Consider the following 10,135-nt stretch of genomic DNA (forward strand, 5'->3'; position numbering starts at 1 on the left):
TGCCTTTTCAAAAAAAAAAAAAAAAAGAAAAAAGAAAAAAAAGTCCACTTCAGTTCTCCGGGGACTGGATGGGCTTCCCACTGTAGTCGCCTGCCCAGACAGAAATCTGTGAGGCCCTGCACCCGTTCTGTCTCCCTACTTCTGCCCTGGCCACAATCCTAGAGACCCCCCCACCCCCTCACCCCCCACGGGATAGCTTCTCACTGGTTTCCTGGAATTTGCTGCAGACACATTTAGACATGTTTAGAGCTTCCGTCCTCTAGGCCTTCTTCCCTCCCACAGCCCCTCTTTAAAAGAAAATGGACCTGGAAATCAGGGTTTGGGTTACAGGGACAGCCTGGAGTTCTGGTGGTAAAGCAACCAAAGCTTGAACAATAGCAGGTACAGCACATCTGTGAGCTATTTTTGGGTCTCTAGAGAGAAGGGGGAAAAAAACAACAATCCTTAAGTAATACCAGAATTCTATATTTTTTGCCTTGACAGCTAAAGGGAAAAAAAATCGCACAAACCAGGGACACCGCCGAGGGTTGGCGTGGGAACGTTGGTTTAGTCAGTCTTGCTCAGGGCCATTTAAACAAAAACAGGCACCTCTGTGGCAATGCCATTCGAATGTGCTTGGTACTTCTGGGACGGGACCCAGGAAGGGGGGTCGAGATTAAGCTGCTTATCACAAGGAACATATGAAAATTAGTGGAGACAGACCAGTCAGTCCTCTATGCGGCCTAAGACGCTGCTGAGCTGGACAGGGAGTCCTCCGCACTTCTTGGTGCTCAGTTCTGAGGTACTTGAGGTCTTTGCAGCACATAAATCAGAGGAACTGTCGCAAGGGTGGAAGGGGGCAGAACCAACCAACTGTAGTAGGACTCATTCCCAGGGGATCCCAGTGACAGGCAAGGCAGAGCTTCTTAGCCTGGCCAGAGCACATGAAAACCCTGGGAACCAAGATGCCAGGGCTACGCATGTGGGACCAGGACTGAATGCTGGTGAGCACGTGCCAGGCACCCGTTGTGCCAGGCTGGGTACTGACAGCACTTCTGTGAGCTCCTTGTGGAAGGGCAGTCTCAGGGGCTTCTTCTTACAACTTACTTGTCTTTCCACTCTTCTGTTCTCACCAATGAAAGAAAGTGAGTGTGGGGCAAGGGTGGGGGTGACAGCCCAGGACCTCTTTGGTGTGTGTGTGTGGTGTGTGTGTGTGTGTGTGTGTGTGTGTGTGTGTATGTGGTGTGTGTGTATGTGTGTGTGTGTGTGTGTGGTGTGGTGTGTGTGTGTGTGTGTGTGAGTTGGGGGGTTTCCTTTTGTCATTCTTTGATGACATTGAACTGCCCGGTAAGTCCTTCTAAGCTAGGGTGACACTTGGGGACAACGGGAAAGGTGGACTGCTACGAAGAATCTGACCTGATCATATTTTCCTCTGGTCCTCAGAGCCCACACTCCTGGGAGCACCTAACCTCTTTCCCCCAAAACTGGGGGTCCTGAGTCCAATCAGGACAACATCTGCAGCAAACTTAGAGAACAGCGAGTCGGAGAGCCCCTCCAGAGAGCAATGAAGCAAAACAGATGCTGTCTTGTACTGAGACCTCCTGTGCTCCTGCGCTCCTCCACGGCCCGGGAGCCTGGGAAGCTTCAAGTCTGCGGTCAGTGGGGACTAGGAGGGGTGGGAGTGGGGGCTGGAGAGAGAGCTTGTTGGGCTTTGTGGTACTGTAGGGGATCACAGAGCCCAGGGAACCTGAACAGGTATTCGAGAGTCGCAGGCAGCTACGGACAGGCCACAGTAGCTTGTCCCTTACGTTGCTCCATCCTTACATCTGTTGGTCAGTGTGTCTGAGCCTCTCGGTGGGCTAGAGCTGTCTTCCCAGGTCTGGTGGTTACAGAGTTGATGCCTGGGCCCAGAGGTCTCTTACTGAGTCTGAGGGAATGATCAGCAGACAACTGTTGTTGAAGGGCTTGAGATCTGAGAGAGAGAGAGAGAGAGAGAGAGAGAGAGAGAGAGAGAGAGAGAGAGAGAGTAAAAAAGAAAAGAGTCGGGGTTGGGGATTTAGCTCAGTGGTAGAGTGCTTGCCTAGCAAGCTCAAGGCCCTGGGTTCGGTCCCCAGCTCCAAAAAAAAAAAAAAAAGAAAAGAAAAGAGAACATCTCAGGTTTTAATAAGATCCAAATGGAGGAAGTTTGGGAGCAGGAACAGGGCCTTAGAGTGTAGAGCTAGTGTTCTGTAAGTTCAGAGCCTAGATTTTAAGTCTCTCCCTGCTGAGCAGGGTTTTGGATACCGTAACCAAGATAGAGACCCTTATGGGTAGAGCCCCTAGAAGGAGGAAGACAGAAAACAGGTGTCTCCAGGGTGAAAGGGAGTCTGAGGATTTAGGATTGGGGTGGGGACGGGAGAGATGGAGTACTGGGTGCCATTTGGGGTAGTAGGCCCGAAAGAAGCACTGTGTGAATGAAGAACCGAGCAGGTGAGGGTAGGGGGTGCCTGCAGTTCTCTGCTGTCCTGGAGCCCAGCTGTGCACCTATGGGACGATTCTCCAAGTCTGGAGGGACTGAGAGCAGTGAATGCTTGAGGGGACATGAGGCTGGTCAGGCCGGGCCCTATGGTGTAACCCTCAAAGCCACTCTCACCTAGCTCTGCTTTGGTTCTCCCCACCAGAATCCAGATCCTGCATCGTCCCTCATCATAGGGTGTTATGAGTTGAGGTGCGTCCCCCAAAGGTAGGTTGATGGGCTACCCAGGAATCTTATGTAGCTGTATTTGCAGACGTAATTGATTAAAATAAGGTCCTTACACACCAGAGTGTCCCTGCTCAGCTGGTGCCCGAGGAGAAGAGAAGGCTTTGTGGAGAGGGGTAGGGAGGAGTAATCTAAAGGTACAAACAGAAGGAAGAAGCACACTGGAGACTGCAGGGTGCACTCTGTGGAGGGGTTGAGGCCCTGCCACACCTCCGCTGAGGCTCTTGGTCCAGCAATAATCCCAGCACTCGAGATAGAGGCAAGGATCAAGAATCGGCTCTTTATTCTCTATTCTGTTAGAAAAAGGAAGGCCAGCCTCAGAAATAAAGAACTGCAGGGGAGGAGCCCGTCTCAGTGAAGGAATAAATGAATCATGTCCTAGCCTCCAGAATGGAGAGAGCATACATTTCCATGGTTTTAGGACACTGGGTTTCCTGGTAGTTTGCCGTGCTGGAAGCAGATACAGCATGGTGTACTTTCGTGCTGACAAAGGTAGTTCTTCAGGTCATAGCCTTGTCCAAGGCTCATAGGTACGGGCTCAATGGAGGTGAACTGGGACTTCCTAAGGCTGCCAGGTAGGTACCTGTGTCGTGCAAACCTGCAGCATGGACTTTAGATGAAATAGGATGAAATGTCTTAGTGTCTATAAATCACCCAGCAATGCCCCCAAGGCCTGGGTTTCCAAAGACAAGCGCTCTTGGATCCCGGGCCCCATGGCGTTCTGAAGACACACAGAAGGAACTAAGTGACAGATTGTGTCTTTAGCTATTGCACTGGTCTGGCCAACCATAGCCAAGGAAACAACAAGATAACCAGACAGAACTGGTTTGAGTCACAAGCATCTTGAGGTGGCTTTAAATGTGGGAAAGGTAGGGCCCTAGCCCTCAAGGCCTCTATGCCTACCTCTCCTCTGTGAGAAAGCCACAGTAAATTTGTGTTTACTGGTTACATGTACACACACACACACACACACACACACACACACACACACACACACACACACACACACACACAAAATGGCTTTTCCACCCGTTATAAAAATTCAACAAGACAGGTTGAAAACCAGGTGCCCTGCTTAGGATCCTCCAGGGAACTAAGGTAGTCCTTCCTCCTTCACACTGTGCAATGTGGTGAGGTGGAGCATCCTACTCCTCTAAGCGGGTGCCCTCCCTCCCAACAGCACAGCCTACTGGGCCTGTGAGTAAGGTTCACATCAGTTACTTTGCAGGTCGGGGTGGGACTCACAGAGCCGCAGAAATGCTGGCCCAGCTTGCCTCACACAGAGTAGACACTTCACCATGGATGGGAGAGCAGATCTGGTAGGGCCCCCTGTGCCAGCACAGGGTAGTGTGTCCTCCTTCCTCCTGCCATCCTGTCCCTGGTACTCCATGGTCATAGCCTTCCAGGAAGCTTATCCCTTGCCACTGAGAGCCCTTGTTTTGAAGAGAAGCTTGGGTCCTGAGTGGTCTGGAACCACCAAGGACATCCAAATTTGATGGAACGAAATTTAAGCAAAAATGAATGTATTCCAAAACAGACTCCAGCATCTTGGGAACATCCTTTGACTTTCAATTTGAGGACAAGGTGGGTTAGGACTTATGGTAATTTTTGGTTTTGATGTGTGTCTGAGCCCCATGGTGTCGGGAGCCTGCTGTAACCAGTGGCTTTTGTGGCAAGGTGGACTGGAGGGCATTCTAGCGTGTATGGCCATCTGTCCTTCCCTGGACTCTTGGTCTCTATTTGAGCTTCTTGGGTAGCTAGACACCCTGGAAACAGGGAGAGGACTCCTGAGGGAGTTTGCCCACAGAACAGTAGGGAGAGGACTAGAAACTCAGGTCTGTAGATCATCTCTGTGAAGACCGGCTAACTCCCTAGTTCCCACTCCACTAACTATGCATTCACATTTTAAAACCTGAGTATAAGGACTGGAGAGATGGCTCAGTAGTTAACATTTCCTGCATAACCAGGAGGAGTCCCCGTGAGGATACAATATTGATGGCCAGGGAGAGAACTCTAACCAGTCCAATGACTCATTGCAAAGAAAATTTGCAAGTAAAGATGTGTGGACAGAAGGATATCCTGTGGGACACATTGTGACATAGCACAGGTTCCACCACGAGATGTTTTTCTGGGCTTTGCTTTTGTTTATTTGTGTGTACGTATGTGAGTGTGTGTTTGTGTATTTTATTTGGGGGGAGACGTTGCAAGAGCAAAGGGTGGATATGAGGGGATGGGGAGACGAACAGGACTGTAGTGCATGATGTGAAATCACAAAGAATCAATAAAAAATAAAAAAAAAAACCCAACTTCCTGCTTTTGCAGAGAGCACAGTTTCAGGCCCTAGCACTCCTATGGAGGCTCACAACAGTTTCACGAGATATGATGCCTTCTTCTGGCCTCCATAGGTGTTATAAGCATGTGGAATATATACAGTGCCTCAGGCTCCCCGCTGTGGATCTGCTTTTAGAACTGTGTGTAACTGGTACAGCTGAACTCTCAGGGTACTGTCCTGATGCATCTGTGGTCAGTATTTTTAGCAGACAGCTGAGATGAGGACCTACAATCTTCCCCTTCTCTACCTCTGTTCAGACTATGTCTGAGATGAACCAGGCTGGCCAGCACAAGGACCAGCATGCGTACAGAGCCTGTTTTCCACAGCCATAGCTCAGTCAGGGTATATAGGAAAGGCCTTGGCCCAAAGTCTGTCACAACAGTACTGTGTCCACCACGCCCTTCCTCGCCAAGCTACTGAGGCAGTCTTCAGCCTGCCACAATGGCTGCCTCAGGACCAGGAGCCCCCTCCCACCTGGCCGAGTTACACTCCCTCTTCAGTTGAGGACATTTATGTACCCACCCCTTGCCCACTTCCTCAATCCAACCAGCTATAGTTGTGGCTGTGGTTGGTGGCTCCTTAGGGAAACGGCCGCCCAGTGTTCTCCCACATGTTGAACTGTGTCTGCTGCCAGCGTCCTAGGGCCAACAGGTGTTTCCGCACACCCAGGCGCTTGGGAGGACTCAGGGCCTCACCATGGGGTCAGAGGTGCTGGGGGCCCCACAGCCAAACTGCAGGTTTTGTTTGCTCTTGGAAGAAGAAAGCTTCCTTTGGGGGTGTGGGGAGAGCCTGCCCTGGGGTGACTCTCTACCACCTGTTCCTGCTTGCCTGAGACCCTGAAGTCTTAGAGAGCACAGCTCAGAGCTTAAAACAGAGAGAAGGTTCCAGGGAACTGTGATGGTAAAAGCAGGGAGGTATGCAGAGATTGGGTACGGAGAGATCCAGCGGATTGCTTGGGTGAAGGCTGGGGACTCTATCCAGATGTGGGCAGTGGTCAGCTGTGAAAGAGTGGGGTTCCACCATGTGGGGTGTAAAGTTCAGAATCTGTGGTGTCATCTTATCTAGAGGACAGCGAGTCCCAGAATGCCCTGCTTCTGCAGCTGCAGTCACGCTTGCCTAGGGTACACAGCCAGCTCTGGGGGAGTCCCTTGGGTCCCTAACCTCCAGCCTCGCTTCTTCATTCATCCTAGGAAGGTGGTCACCATTTTCAAGACCATCTTGCTTCCTCCGTACTGTAGGAAAGAAGACTTTTCACAGGATGCCATGCTCAGCCAGGAAGGAAACCTGAGTGGAAAAGAGGGTGTTGGAGACTGTCCCCCACCTCACTACCAGGAGAAGTCTGGGTCCTAGGCCTGCTTGTTCCTCCAGGAGGCAGGTTTTGTGGGCGTTCCCTAAGTGTTCATGTGAAAAGGGTCCATACTTTCTTTTTCCCGTACTTTCCCGTGCATGGGCCAAGAATATAAACTACAGTGTATGTGTGCCTCCCAGGCATGGCGGAGCACACAGTTAGTCCCATCGTTTGGAGGCAGAGGCTGGCAGACCTCTGAGTTCCAAGACAGCCTGGTCTACAGGGTGAGTTCCAGGATAGCCAGGGCTACACAGAGAAACCGTATCCCTCCCAAACAAAATGAGACAACGTAGTTAAAAGTGTAAGCTGGAGCTGGGACTCCATGGGTAGAGGGTAGGGTGATGGCCTAGGAAACACAATGGCCTCTCAGACGCTGCATAAACTGTAAACTGACCATGGTAACACATGCCTGTACTCCCAGTCTCAGAGGGTAGAGGCAAGAAGAGCCGAAACTCAAGGTCACCCTTAGCTACATAGTGAGTTCACAATCAGCTTGAGACACGAGACTCTGTATAATAAATTAAAATAAAATTAAAAAGTTTAGATCATTCCGGCCACGTTATCTGGTCACACCTGCTTGGGAAACATTGACTGAATCTGAGCTGGACTTGGGGTAATTCACAGAGTAAGGCAGGCACTTCACCGTTCGCTTCCTAGTTTACTGAACCTTTTTCCTGATAGCCTCTGAGCCCTGGGTAGCCTCTCTCCCCAGTCCTACCTGCTTACCTGCAGTTTGCTATTGGGAGGTCCTGTGATAGGGAGTAGACAGACCTCCCTACTTCTAGGTATTCCTCCTATACCCCACTTCCTTAAGATCACCAAACAAGATGATAGTCTGAGATGTGTCGGTATGGGGAACTCACGGTCCCCTAACTAGGCCCTGCTCAAGGCCCTGGTTCTGAGCACCAGTCCAAGAGTCATACTGCTCAGGGGCCTGCCTAGGTGGCCTGGGAGGTAGATTTGGGTGGGGAGCACTGAGGATAGGCTGTTCCTTTGCTTCCTCGAGCTTAGGAGAAGCTTCCTATAGGAGGAGCAGCCAAGCTGGACTGGGTTGCTGAAGAGGCCTGGGCCAGTAAGCCAGGGTCTGGAGTAGAGTCAGAGCCAGCTGCGTGGTGTCAGAGGTAGATGTCGGAGGCTGCCTCTGCCAACCCTCTTGCCCAACAGTGCTGTGACCTTTTGTGAATGGGATGACAATAAATTCTAACAACCAACCCCAACCATCCAGATCCAAGCAGGCCTCTGGGACACAGTAAACAGGAAAGCCCACAGAGACTGGAGGTCCTGAGAGAAAGGAAGGAACAGGCCAGAGGCATCACAGAACACGTGAAATCAGCAAGAAACTGACTTCCCTATACTGTGTCTACTACCTGGCTGAACCAGCTCTCAGGCCAGCACAACAGCTCTACCCAAGTGGATGTCTCAGGAGCCCAGGGCCTGGGCTGCAGAACAGGACAGGCTCAAGATCACAGACAGAGGCAGAGTCCCTAGCCAGCTCCCCTAGGCTCTGGGGCCTGGCCTCTCAGTACAGCTCCCCTCAACATACCCAAGCATGATTTCCTCAGCATGTGTTGGAACTCTAGCCAATGCTGCCCCAGCCCCCAACTAGAGATATATGGGGAAACTGAGGCCCAGTAGGAAAGGAAGGTCAAAGTCATCCTGAGGTTGTCTCTGATTTGATGCCTGCTATGGATGAAATAGCTCCAGGAGGGGCGGGACTGGGGTTCACTGATGGAGCACTTGCCTATTAACGGACAAGGCCCTAAGTTCCATCTCCAGCAGCATCACTAAACAAACAAAAAAGCCCTGGGACATTTTAAAGCAGACCCGGAAGATCCGAATCGTCCATCAAAAAATGTGAGCTTGTCGTGTGGGCTGATAGCGTGAGAACTCCTTAGAATTGGGCAAGTTGAGCAGTGTGGGGCCCGAGGAGACTCTGTTGGTCCTGAGCAATCGAGGTCCCTGCTGCAGCAAGGGCCTGGCAGTTTTCTCTTTTCTCTCAGCTGGTTCCCAGATCCACTCCAGCGACCATGGGTAATGAGAGCATTAGAGTCCTGATGGCTCTACCTCTGGGAGTTCCTCCTGAGGAAGCATCGTGGGAGCCAGAAAGCTGGACACCGCGGGGACCCCTGGAAGTGTTATTTATAACCCCAGACCTGGAAGGGGACCAAATGTGTGGAGTGGGGCGGCGCCATCTGACTAAGCAGTGGGCTGCTGACAGTAACCAGTGCCGCCTGCAAAACCACGGAAAGTCCAACAGACAGCGTGGGAAATGCTCACAGGGACGGACTTGGAAGAGAAGAGGCCAGGACTGAGGCAGACAGAAAGCTGAGCTCCGCATTGCTCCAGCCAGGGAGAGCAATGGAGTCTGCATTCCAGCTTGTGCCTGAACACACAGGAGGGAGATCACCACCCACCAGCCATGAGGGTGGGAAGCTGCAGCCTTCTGCTCTATTCGGATTCCAGATCTGTCTCCGGGTCACTGAGTGGGCTGGGGTGAGTAGGTGGCAGGGCAGAGGGCAGGGTCATAACACCTGGACCAACCAATCTCCAGAGCTTGGGCAGAGACATCTCTAGGTCTTGCCCCAGCTCCTGGAGGATGCATAGCCAGATGTGCTTTGGGGGGGGGGGTCAGAAAGCAAGGGGTGGCATTCTGAACTGCTCTCACCATGTCTCTCAGCCCTCCAGTCCTCATTGTCTGTCTCTCCTGCTCCCTGTATATTAGCTGAGAACCTCTATCATCTAGGCACAAGCCTACCAGTCAATTCCTGAGAATAGAGATGGGGTATAGATCCCAAAGGTGGGGTTGGAGCTGCCAGGAGTATGACGGTATCCCCATAACCATGGAAACTACACTAGGAATGGGGAGGGTGGGGACAAGACCCTCGACACCTGGAGACCAGATGGCTGACGGGACTACTGACCCAGCCCGGGGACTGACTATACTCACGAACCACGGCCTTGGCCAGATGCAGCAGGGCCTGGCAGGCCTGGAAGCCTGTCATGAGCAACTCCAAGAGAGCGCAGCTATCTCTACTAGCTTCCTCTTAGCCAAGTTGGACAGAGGATGGATACTGCACCCCAAACAGCGGGGTCAGTCGCAGAGCTAGGCTCAGTGCCTGCTCTGGCCCCACACTGTGGACCTGAGCTGGGTTGGCACTCTCCTGGTCAGGGTGTTTTCGTGAATAAGGGTGATTAACCCTAGCTCACTTCACTGGTGGTCCCCAGGCCCTAGACTGTGGAAATCAGCCACTTACTTTTCCTGATGCATTATCATCAGGAACAGTAACCTGTGAGGCTTGCTTTAAGGATGGGAAACCTGGGGGTGGGGAGATGGTTCAGTGGTTAAGAGCATTGACTGCTTTTCCAGAGGTCCCGAGTTCAATTCCCAGCAACCACATGGTGGCTCACAACCATCTATAATGGGAACCAATACCTCTTCCAGTGCGTCTGAAGACAGCGACAGTGTACTCACACATATAAAATAAATAAATCTTAAAAAGAAAAAGAAAGAATTGGGAAACTGAAGCCAGGCATAGTGGCACAAAGGAAGTAGAGGAGGCAGAATTCAAGGCTAGCCTGGTCTACATAGTGAGTTCAGGGACAGCCAGGCCTACATAATAAGACACTGCGTTGAAAAGAAAATAAAAGAATGGGGAAACTGAGTCACCATGGAGACAAAGGCAGAGATAAACCAGAGATAAACTTTGACACAGCCCAGGGGGGTGGTTCTTAACCT

At 51.5% G+C, this 10,135-nt stretch overlaps 1 long non-coding RNA gene across 3 annotated transcripts; it reads left to right on the top strand.

Annotated features, from left to right (window-relative positions):
* The first annotated feature begins 225 nt into the window (after positions 1 to 225).
* LOC103691754 (uncharacterized) lies at positions 226 to 9,893 on the top strand. 3 transcript variants are annotated; one of them, XR_015683470.1, is made up of 4 exons: positions 226 to 381; positions 1,423 to 1,634; positions 2,640 to 2,701; positions 8,400 to 9,893. It is a non-coding gene; the product is annotated as an uncharacterized LOC103691754 (long non-coding RNA). The 3 variants fall into 3 exon arrangements; XR_015683469.1 differs by lacking the exon at positions 226 to 381 and adding an exon at positions 867 to 983; XR_015683468.1 differs by lacking the exon at positions 226 to 381 and adding an exon at positions 913 to 1,124.
* Positions 9,894 to 10,135: the final 242 nt, after the last annotated feature.

Source organism: Rattus norvegicus, chromosome 3, assembly GCF_021556685.1.
Source record: "Rattus norvegicus strain SHRSP/BbbUtx chromosome 3, alternate assembly SHRSP_T2T, whole genome shotgun sequence".
NCBI classification, from domain to species: Eukaryota; Metazoa; Chordata; class Mammalia; order Rodentia; family Muridae; genus Rattus; species Rattus norvegicus.